Source organism: Euleptes europaea, chromosome 16 (assembly GCF_029931775.1).
Source record: "Euleptes europaea isolate rEulEur1 chromosome 16, rEulEur1.hap1, whole genome shotgun sequence".
Classification (NCBI taxonomy): domain Eukaryota; kingdom Metazoa; phylum Chordata; class Lepidosauria; order Squamata; family Sphaerodactylidae; genus Euleptes; species Euleptes europaea.
In genome coordinates, this window is record NC_079327.1 from 31,116,796 (window position 1) to 31,128,316 (window position 11,521).

The window sequence follows — 11,521 nt, forward strand, 5'->3', positions numbered from 1 at the left end:
ACTTATGGAGGCCTGTAAGGTTTTCAAGGCAAGAAACATTCAGAAGTGGTTTGCCATTGCTTTCCTCTGCATAGTGACCTTGGTGGTCTCCCATCCAAATACTGATCAGGGCTGACTTTGCTTACTTTCCGAGATCTAATGAGATCGGGCTATATATAAATGCAGTGTTTGAAAGATCAGATTTACCTTCTTTATATTAACCAATTCTACCATATGAAAAATGTATTTATGGTGTTTTTATTTAATTCCTTGGGACTCTAGGTTCTATTAATCAGCTTCCCTGGTATAATGCAATTAAAGTAAAAACTTTATAACTCTACTGCCACAGATTACTTATCCCGTCTATCTTTCTGGAAACATGAATTAAGAAGACTTCATATGATGCAGTTACTCTGTAATTAGCCTCTTCCTGAATGCTGTAGTAAACAGTTTTAGAGTTTAAAAAATTCTATTCATAAACACTGCGGAAAGATTTTTTTTTAGTAATTGACAGATTTTCACTAATGTACTAGGCTATGACTCATCTTGTTTTGTTCACATCTTCCACTCTAGTTGCGTTTTAAATCCTTCAAAAACTACTACTGCTGTTTCCAAAGTTAATGAATATAGGTTATTGGGCTGTACAGTTAAAAGAACTTTACCAATATACAGCCAAAGAAAGAACTGACATTTGAAAATGTTTATGCAGCAGTTCATTTAAAAATCATTTTAACTGAAGCATGAAAAATAGAAAATGATTCTTCGAGAGAATAATCTAAACTTTAAAAAGTAAAAATAAGAAATCTAATTTTTCCTAAGCAGCCTCATTTATGAAACAAAAAGGAATTGGTGCCAGAATCATAAAAATGTGACAAAAGGTAAACATTTCACAGGTACATTTAAATGCCCTAGCTGCATCTTCTGGGGCAGGCAGTATAGCTTTCATATCCTTTAGAAGCTCTGTCTGGGTATCCAGTAATCCCTGAACATTTTGCCTCTGATCCAGAATGGGCATTTGCAAGGATATTTTAGAACAGGCCACGGTCAAAAAGTGATATTACCAGCTTTTCATATTCCACTTTTGGAGTTTTGTCATCCATCAGCTTTTCCTGGGCCAAGTGAAGAGTGTCTAGCATCTCATCAAAGATTTCATTGAGAAGTCCGGCCTGCTTGCACTTCCTCAAAAACCATACCCTGACTTTCTGCCAGTCCTGTTTTTCCCTTGAAGGCTTGTAGGCTGTCCTCTGCAGTCACCTCCTTCTCACACTTTTTGTTCTTAGCAGGCGAAGACTTCAAGCTAATGATCTTCCCATATTATCGTTGCCATCATAAAAATTGGTCTTTCAAACCAGGTCATGATTGGAACAAAACACTCGATAAATGCCTTGCATGTCATCTGTTTCTACTGCAGCGTTCTCACACAGTGCACAAAAATAATGGTAACTCCTGCAACAGTGTTTTGCCTCGCATCCAATAGTGGGTCCTCTCTTGCAACAAGACTTACGTATCAACCTCCTTCCTAGGCTTACCAGGTCCCTCTTCTTCTTTGGCAAGAGGTTTTTGGAGTGGAGGGGGGGGTCATGCGCTCCCGGAAGTGTTTCAGCACTTTTGGTTTACACCCGCAAGTGCTGCATTGCAAAGGGCCGGTTTCTACTCAAACTCCCAGTTTGTGTGGTTAAGGAATGTTGTGAGGCGGCACTTCCGGGTGTAAAACGTACCACAAGGGGCCGTTTTCCACTCAAATGGCCCCTTCTGATGCATTTTACACCCGGAAGTGCCGCATCGCAGCAGGCCTTTACCACTCAAACTGGGAGTTTGAGTGGAAACCGGCCCTTTGCAATGCAGCACTTCTGGATGTGAACCAGAAGTGACCTGTCCCTGCCTGCACAGATTGCCCGCTGACCCTCAGCTGGTCAGCGGGGGGCCGGGTGGATTGGCGGGGGTTTGCCTGCCACCACCTGACACTTGGCAACCCTAGTCCTTCCTCTTTTTGTTTCATTCACTACTGAGGCCACATCGAACCTTACATCAAGGTTTTCAGGATTATGTTCTTCAGAGCCCACAAATCCAGAGGAATATAACAAGCATTCTCGATGAACTGCAAGAGACTATCCTTCAACAACTTACCTCTTCATGCTCTGGTGTGACACTGGGTTCCTATTTTATTTCACCTGGCGATACGAGTGGTAGCGTCTTGGTTCAGAATTGTCAGGCCAGCTTGTCAGGGACAGCAACTGCCCAAGAAATTTTGATTCCATAGCTGGATCCCTTCTCACTCTGAACTGGCTTCAAACATTGCAGTTGCTGTGAGTTAAACAATTCCAAAACAGAAAATGTGAATAATACCATTAGTCCCTTATTAAATTTCAAACTTTTGCCATGTTTTCATTTTGAGTATCAAAAAAAAAAAATCCTGCATGAGAACAAATGTATTAGTTTAAATTTATAACCTACCCCGTGTGGATGGCTCATGGTGGGTAACAATAGATTAAAAACAATTACAGGATTCCATTAAAATTCAGGTTAAGATCCAATTACCAGCTAAGAACATCATAAATTCTAAAGTACATCCTTCTGGCAGCTTAACCAAAGCCTCCCAAACCAGCCCCAAGTATTGTTTGGAAGTAAATGCTAAGAAGACTGGGAAAAGATGGCTATACATACAGAATTCCCATTGTGACTCTTAATAAAATGCATTTAGGAATTAATATAAAACATAATGCACAATGAAGTCAACAGAATACATGATGTTATCAAATCAGAAAATTATTGTGTTAATGTATCTTTCAGCCTCTTTTCACTCTGATCAAATCTAGTGGAAAAGGAAATATTCCACTAACATATCGTTTCAAGCATGGAACCTGCAAGGACTTGTGGGGAACATCTCATTTCCCCCTTTCCCACTATTTTCTTTTCCTTCACTGAAAGAACCTATAGCCTCTTCCTTTTTCCTGCTTCCTTCTCTCTTTCCCACCCACCAGCCAACCTGACTTAATCTGCCCCACATCTTCAGCTTTCCTTCCTTCCCTCCTTCGGCAGTTTTGACCCAGGAAAGTATGACCCATGAAAGTATGGTAGATTCCACTTTGGGTCTGTTTCCCAGAAACAGTGTGAAACTCATGTGAAAATAAGATAAGAAAGTCACTATGCAAAAAGTTTATAGACACAGAAATAAACATATGAACCCAAACTTGAAATGTAAAGAAAATGGTATCATAGCTAGTAAGCATGCTTCTGATTGTCATTAGAAGGCCAAAGCATCAACACAGCATATGTTCCTTGAGTCAGTTCCTAATCATACTTGAATCCTTACTATGCATCTTCAAGCTGTGAGGCAGCTACAAATGGTCCTGCCCCATTGGCCTCAGATGCAAATCTCACAAAGGATGGTTAGAGGTAAACGTTTTACCACATAGCTGCATTTGATGTGCAGAAGATGCTCTTTTCCATGCAGTAGGATAATGCACACAGCCAGCTCACCAAGTGGTCACATGCACACTCTGGTAATTAAAAACCTGGCAAACATAACAACTTAACCAACTTCTGTACCATCCTGCCCTGCCATGTAATAAGGAAAATATGACAATATGTGAAAGCAATCTTAAGCAGGTCTGCTCAGATGTAACTCCCATTTTGGAGTTAATCAAATGTAACTCCTGGGTTGACTCCTAGGCAAGCATGCCCAAAGACAGCGTCTGGAACTTAAAAAAAAAAAAACATTTAAAAAACACAGAATGAAAAAAGCAGGGTTTTAAAACACATTAATTTAAGAAATGCAAATGCCTATTTGATTGGCTCCTTGGGTGGCTGGGTGTTTTATTGGGTCCCTTCGATCTCTTGCACTTATATCTTAAAAACAAATTTAATCAGTAAAAGAAACTAAGTTCTTATAAAACCTGATTTCCCTTACACCATTTCTGTTCAATGGTAAGAACATAGACAGATGTTTTATTGTATCAGGAGGCCCAAATATATTAAAAATGTATACACTGACTTGTTACTGTAGTTCTTACGTACCCAGTGGTTTGGGACCTGGCATAATACCAATTATTCCCACTCCTTTGGGAAAATGTGAAAAGCCCAGTTCATATGGGAGATGCCTATGCAGTGGCCCTTCTCTAAATAGCCAAAATCCCAGGGCAGGGCTCACACTAGCTTATGGAGGAACAACAGCACAGTCCTAATATGTGGTACGGGGCAATATGGGCAGGAATGGTACAGCAGGGGCTCCAAATAATGTGAGGACCAGGCCTAAAAAGTCCACCAGAACACCCTTTGCTTCTTGAAACGGAACTGGATTCACACAACAGATCTGGGACATCATGGATACTTCTACAACAGCATTCTAGTACATGAAGTGACACGACATAATGAAATACACACACTGTGATGTGGATGAAATGTGAGAGTGGAGTGGCCATATGATGTGATGTTGTGCAATTTGTCTTTAAACTATTCCACAGTGCTGAGCAGTTTGTGGGAGTCTGTAGCGTACCCTGCTAGCAAGGACATATTTCTGTCCGACAGTGTTGCACATGGCATAAAAATAGTTAACAAGAGTGTTTGTTCCTTTGCATTTTTGCCAACAAGACTTTCACCAAGAAGACTTTGGCACAAAACCAAAGATATCGATCAATCACAAAGCAGAGCAATCAAAACATACATAGGCCATGCTGATCTTGCCAGACGTGGTAGCACCATGGAGGACCACATAGACCGTGCATAATTTTTTTTCTTACCTCAAAACTATGCACATGGCTATTGCAACATGTCATGCGAAGGGACAAGGAACACCAAACACATCAGCCGTAGGATTTTGAGACTGAAGAACAAATGTGATTTTTTTTTTTTTTTTTACAATGACAGGGTGTGCAACCACATTCCCAAGAAAAACCATACCATGCCAAAACGTAATATCTGAATCAAGGAATAGACAGGCAGTTACAGGAAGAGCAGAAGTGATGTTCCCAAGAAGGCAGGGTAATTACTCAAGCAGACAGGCAGAAATATTAAGCAATGTAGAAAACAAAGTTGGTTACTTATGGGAAGATTGCCATAGAGCAAACAAGGAAAGCAGACCCATACTTTATTTATTACTTAAATAAATAGTTTGTACAGCTTGCATTTTTGTGCTCAGTTTTCTGACAATATAAATCCAGTTCCCCATCACTCTCTAATATCTATATTGTTTAGGGCTTTATATACTGTATGATTAGTTGGCAATGGTACTGTTCAATCTGTACTAATCTGTATGCATTTATATTGTCTGAGCAGTTCCCTAATTGGTTTCCATCCAAGTAATCCCACAGAGAATAAGGTTACATGCTGAAAAGGGCTGAGGTGAGAGAGTGGTTAAAAGGGGAGTGCAAAACTCTTTTCCTGTTCTGATTAAGAATGCACTGCACATCTGCATTTTCTAAAAACGTTTCTAAAACTGCCTCTCTGAATAAGTGGGAATTGTATACTAGCACAGGAAGAAAGAGGATCATTTGTGACAGCTCCACCTATTTCTCTTTCATTCATGGCTTGATACTGTACATACGGATATATATTTTGTGTGTGTGTATGTGTGTGTGTGAGTTGAGAAATGTACTGAAAATGAGCACTTTTAACACAAGGCATCAGATTTTATCTGAAAGTGTGTGAAACTAGACTGAGGGGAAAAGCTGTTTTTGATGTCCAACTTTGCTTTCTAAATCAGATTTTTTTTAGACATAAGCAAGAGAAACTAAAAATTGGAACGGACATACAATTTAAGCCAATGCTTTCAGTTATAATTTTATCCAGATAGGGTGGGGAAAGAGAAGATCCAATAGGTCCTACTTGAACCCAAAGAAATGGTCTGCTGAGATCTTTAAATGATACCTGGTGTTCTGCAGCACAAAAGATTAGATGCTGACTTACTGAAAAATCAATGCAAAGGTTGCTGTTCAAAGAAACAGTGTTATATGTCCACTAAAATAAAATATGATCTCAAAAATGTATTAGGACTGTATTGTGGTATCATTCAAAACAGGGTGTCTCCAAAATCAGTCAAATCGGCAAATGGCAGGTGTCATTCACAATTTATATATGATTTAAAAGGATGAAAGAGCATGAACTGTTTGGTCTTTTTTGTAGACTATTGGTCTTGCACTACACAAACATATATTCTCTGTGTGGACTACAAAATATATACAATCTACATTTAGTCAGTCCCGTGAGTAAATGTGTATGTATGCAGGTGTACACATGTGAACAGAAGGTATTTTTTGGCTTAAAATGTTTTATTCCCCGCCATTATAGTGTTTGCAAATTGGAAAGGTTTGATCCTAAGCACTATATACTTGGAAGTATGTTAATTTGGACTACCAATACCCACATACACATAGTGGGATTTGGAATCAGGCTACCAGAAACACAGTTACAAAGAGTGAGAGAAAAATTTAATGTTCAGGGGGGCAAGAGATGAGAGTGTGCTCTTCCTGAAATATGTAAATTAAGTACTCACATCCTTGCCAGAAACTGTGATGCATATAACCTTCCTTTAAAAATTAAGAAAAACAATACAAAATGTCATTTCTGAGGATGCAACTGTGATAACTATATCAAAATTAGACAATATTGTGAGATTTATTTATATATATATATATATATATATATATATATATATATATATATATATATATATATATATATATATATATATATAAATGTGTGTGTGTGTGTGTGTAAACTCAAGTGTACTAAACTCACTATTTCTGATGACAGATTTTCATGAGAGTTTTTTTGGATGGCAAGACACATTGGGGGGGAGGGTGTCCCATTATTGTACATGCAAGAGGGAGGGGATGATCCCAGAATGCCTTTCTAGAAACCCAAATATGGGATCGATTGCAAGGAATCTTGAATTGAATATTAATTACCATATGGATAACCCAATTTGGGTCTACATTTTAGGGACCAATGAAATATTGGCAGTCTAACCTTTTAAAACAAATTCTATGGAAATAACTCTCATTGGTTTTAACAGACTTTCTGTTGTAAATATGCTCAGGATGACAGCCTAAGACAGTTTTGTTTTTCCCTTGTTTGCCATGTTGGGAACACATTTTTACGACATTGTACACTGCAGATACACTACAGATAAAAACGGAGTGCATTTCTTTTCAGCTATTCAACTCAGAACACCTTGCACCTATGTTGCTGCTCTGAACATTATTTTAGCAGAAAAGGGGGATAGGAATTTTGTAATGGAATTAAATAAATTAATCAAACTTCCTTTGTATCCAAATAAACTCTGGTGAACTGAACTTTCATGACCAGTGAATGTTACCATGCCCAAAAAAAGCCCTTAAATGCTTCTTATTAAAATGTATTTATTTGAACAGATACTAGACAGATCAGGCAGGGTTCCTACATCAGAAAATTGATGAGATGGAAAGTCAATATAGTTAACCCTTTAACTGGCATTCTGCAGCTCCTGGTGCAAAATCACTGATGATGCAAGCAATTAATTCCATTTACAATGTTATAAGACATTTCTGTGTTGTACTCAGTATACAAACCTTGCGATCTTTAAAACATTACGAGTCCTACAAAACTAGCCAATACATATAATGTATTGTGTTTCTGTATTATGCATTATATGTTATACTTCAAAAAGATATAAAATGAAGAGAACATTCTATCGCTCACCACCCCAACTTCAAAAATTGTATTTTACACGCAAATTATTTTTTCAGTGAGCTGGATTTCATTGAAAGGATGCAACTGTGGGCCAGGGAGGGTGGGGTAAAAGTGGAATAAAATAAAATACTAAAGGGAGAAAGTCATGGAACACTTGCAGAATCTGTAAACATCTTGTAATAATTGTTGAATATAAAGTCATGATCCATTAAAATGTATATATAATTACAGAAATGTGCACTTTTAAAAAAACTAACCCGTTTTTAATAGGATGTAAACGAGCTACCAGTTTCATCAGATTGACTGAGTGAATGACATTGGTGCTGAGATTATGACCATGATTTAGCATCCTTCAATTCCAGGATGAAGAGTTGCAGTTTTTAAACATTTTATAAAATAGTCCAAGTGCATATTTTGATAGAATCCTGTGTCCCTTTTGGTTGTTATAGCTATAATCTCTCAGTATTGACATTAATATAAAAATATTCTTCCCTCTTTTTTTATAGCCACAAGATTCTCCATATCTGCTTAAATGGCTAATCCCCTGGTTCTTTTTGTAGTCATATGATTCATGAAAAATGTGGGGTATCACTGAGATGGGCAATCATACAGCCCAAGGAATTGTTATACAGCCTTATTATCTAGCCATGCAAGAAAATGTAATATCTTTATTCAATCTACAACATACGTCAGGAAAGAAAGGAGTTCCACTCATCCTTAATTACAGGGAACAATTTGGAATTTGCTACAGTTTTTTGAGTTTGACGATAACTGAGGAGTCCTTGTCATCATTTGGTTTCTTGTACACTTGTATGATTTCTCTGTGTCATTTCAAAACTTTCACTCCCCAGCCAATCAAGCAGACTTCAGGTATGTAGTATTGTGAGGCTCTATATCACACTAAGAATAATTTGTATCAGGTCTGTCATCATAGGGAAACTTCTGTTTACACGGCCAAAACTAGTGCTATGGCACAAATATTGATTACTTTTGCTCCTTGCTTCTGGGTACTCTTTGAGATCTCCCTTTGCTTGGTCTGATGTCAAAAGCACCTAAGCAAGGCTTAAATGAAAAGAAACATAAAATGAGGAAAGTTTTCTTTAACCAAAATGCTTTCAAGCTCAAGGGCTGTTTAACTTAACCACTGTTACTTAGTTTATCTTGCATTTGAAGGAACTTCTCATTTAATTTACCAGTCTATAATAGGTATCTTTTTCCCCCAACGCAGAGCGAAAGGTTATTATTATATGTAAGGAAAATTAAGCCGATGTTCTTGGTTGCCTTACAGTTCTCCTAGTTCAACTACTCCAATAAATGAACATGTACAACAAGCCGAAGGGCTTTTTATTACAAATTTAATTCATTTCTCTAGACAACTGTGAAATTTGCCATTGACATTAGTCATTACCCCAAGGCGAACTAAAAGATGATCTCAGTTAATAAATGATCCTTAACAAGGAACGCTCCCTATCTTCTGTGATATTGGCATAGGCACTTTTTATTAATGCAGGGCTAGCTTCCTGCCAGAACACTAGCATTCACAACTATTTGGTATACTTGTTTCCTCTTCCTGCTCCCGATATTAATAATTATGCAACGGGATAATTAACAACACAAAGAGACAGTACTCTGAGCTTGCAGCTAGATTTTCAGCATGTTAACCTTCTGGGAAATAAAGAACAGAAGCAAAGAGTCTAGCCAAATAAACCAATGCAGGTTGATTTCACAGTGTGTAAAAGGGTAATTATCTGTGAAAAGTCTGACCCCAAGTAACAAAATTGCACAAATGTGCAGGAATTTTATTTTAAATAAAAGCCAGACTCTTTCAGACTACAAAGTGCTACGCTTAGTTCTCTTACAAAACAGTTTGCAAGTACATGTTGTATGAATGTGGGGGTAGATACATTTCATATCACTTAAGTACTATGTACTAAGTATTGCATGCAAATGTGTATGCATACATAGATAGTAGCATCATATAATGCTACTAGCTAATCACAACACCTGTGCAAGTATGGGAAAAACAAACTTTCCCCCCCACCACCACCCACAACTGCAATATAAACAAAATAAAACTGGCATGTGACAGAAGTAAGTTAAGTGCATATTGTTTACTGGAGACTGGATGCAATAAAATAAAGGAAATATTATCACTTCTTTACAGATCCTATGTGTAATTCATTCTGATATAAGAATATTTATCCACCAGCAGTAATAACAAAACCACAATTTTTGTTGCAAGGGGGAAAATAAATTGTATTTTCAAAAAGCAAACACATTACGAAGTGTGTAAAAATGCAATATTCCCATTTTCTAGTCAGAGTTCCAATTTATTGAAGTAACAGAGCAGAAAATGCACTGACAGCTGTTACATTTTATTGCGAATTAGTATATACGTTTTATATCCAGTGAGCAAATGCATGATACATTGTACTCCAGTAATTGCCACTGGCTTTCCAAATGGAAACTGAATGATCTTCCTGCAATTATACTCAGGAGAGTAAATGTAACAAGCCACAGTTCTACGTTATAGCTCTTTAACAATGCAAAGGAGCTGAGGCTTCTTTGGCACAAATAAATAAATAAATACATAAGGCCCCCGCCACAGATCAATTATCCATAAGTATGAGACCAGTTAATGGTGCCGATTTAAGTGGAGAGTTTGTATATCAGCAACTCGATTATTATTAATAATGCTCCTGAGAAAGAGGCTGAAGTTTTCACCACTCTTCAGCATACTCTCTCTCTCTCTCTCTTGCTCTCTCTCACACTCTCTCTTTCCCTCCCTCCTTCGGCTGGGGAAGTGGCGATAGAACTGAGCATTTGGGGAAAGTTTTCATTTCACGCCGAAATTTGAGTGTTACTGACTCTTCAGCAAATACTTTTCCCATTTCATGTTTTCGAGGTAGTACAGAAACAAACAAGCGTTACGCACACAACACACTTTCACATCGAGCGCTTCTAATGTTTGTTGCTATCGCTTATTGCCAGCACGGTGTTAGGATCATTTATTTAAAGGCATCCACGTTAAGAGAATGCATTAGAGGAAAAATACTTTTTTTTCTTCTTTCTGTACTAACCTTCATATCACATTTTAAACCTTTTCCTTGGGCAACCAGTTCTCTGACAGCTTCTTCACCGTCCTTCATGCTGCACCATCCAGCAGTCAGCAAAGCCAGCCGTCTCCTTCCCTCTAGTGGCTACCGGCTCGATTTGCAGCAAAACCTAGAAAGCAAAGGGCCTGCAGCACACTACCTCAGGGGCATTCGTGTAATTTCTAAGCTTACAAGGGAGGGAGAGAGGGAGGGGGAAAAAGGGGGGGGAGGCGAGAAACAGTCCAGGCAGCCTATCACCGCAGCAAATAAAAATTATCAGTCATTTAAAACAATATGTTCGAGAGGACTACAACTTAATCAACACCAACCTGCTGACACAGATTTGCAATTTGAGCAGGTTATTAGTGATCGAATTAGCAGCATGTCACAACTTGTATCTGATTTATTAGAAGAACGGACTAATGCAAGAGGCCTATAAACAACGCACAAGACATTTTTCAAAAGCTGGCCGAGTGTAATAAAAAGCAGCTCCTGAAAAACCTGGAGGAAAGGAGCAGGCCTTCCTTTGACTGTATCTCTCTTGTATGCTACAACGCCAGTCTGCATGTGTCTGTTTCAATAAAATCAATCCACAGCTAGGTTAGAATGGAGTTTTTAGGAGTGCTAAAGGAGGGGGCCCTGTTACCAAAGTAACAGCAAATTTCTAATATTTATTTATTTATTTCTCCAGACTCTTATCACCGCTTTAAAATAGTACATCAGAACAAAAGGAAAGGCAAAAAATGGACAATTATCACTTGAAATCTTCAAGCAATAAG

The 11,521-nt window shown here is 38.0% G+C and overlaps 1 pseudogene; it reads right to left on the minus strand.

Annotated features, from left to right (window-relative positions):
• Positions 1-793: 793 nt before the first annotated feature.
• On the minus strand, positions 794-10,796 carry LOC130488478 (PHD finger protein 11-like; annotated as a pseudogene).
• Between the last annotated feature and the right edge of the window lie 725 nt (positions 10,797-11,521).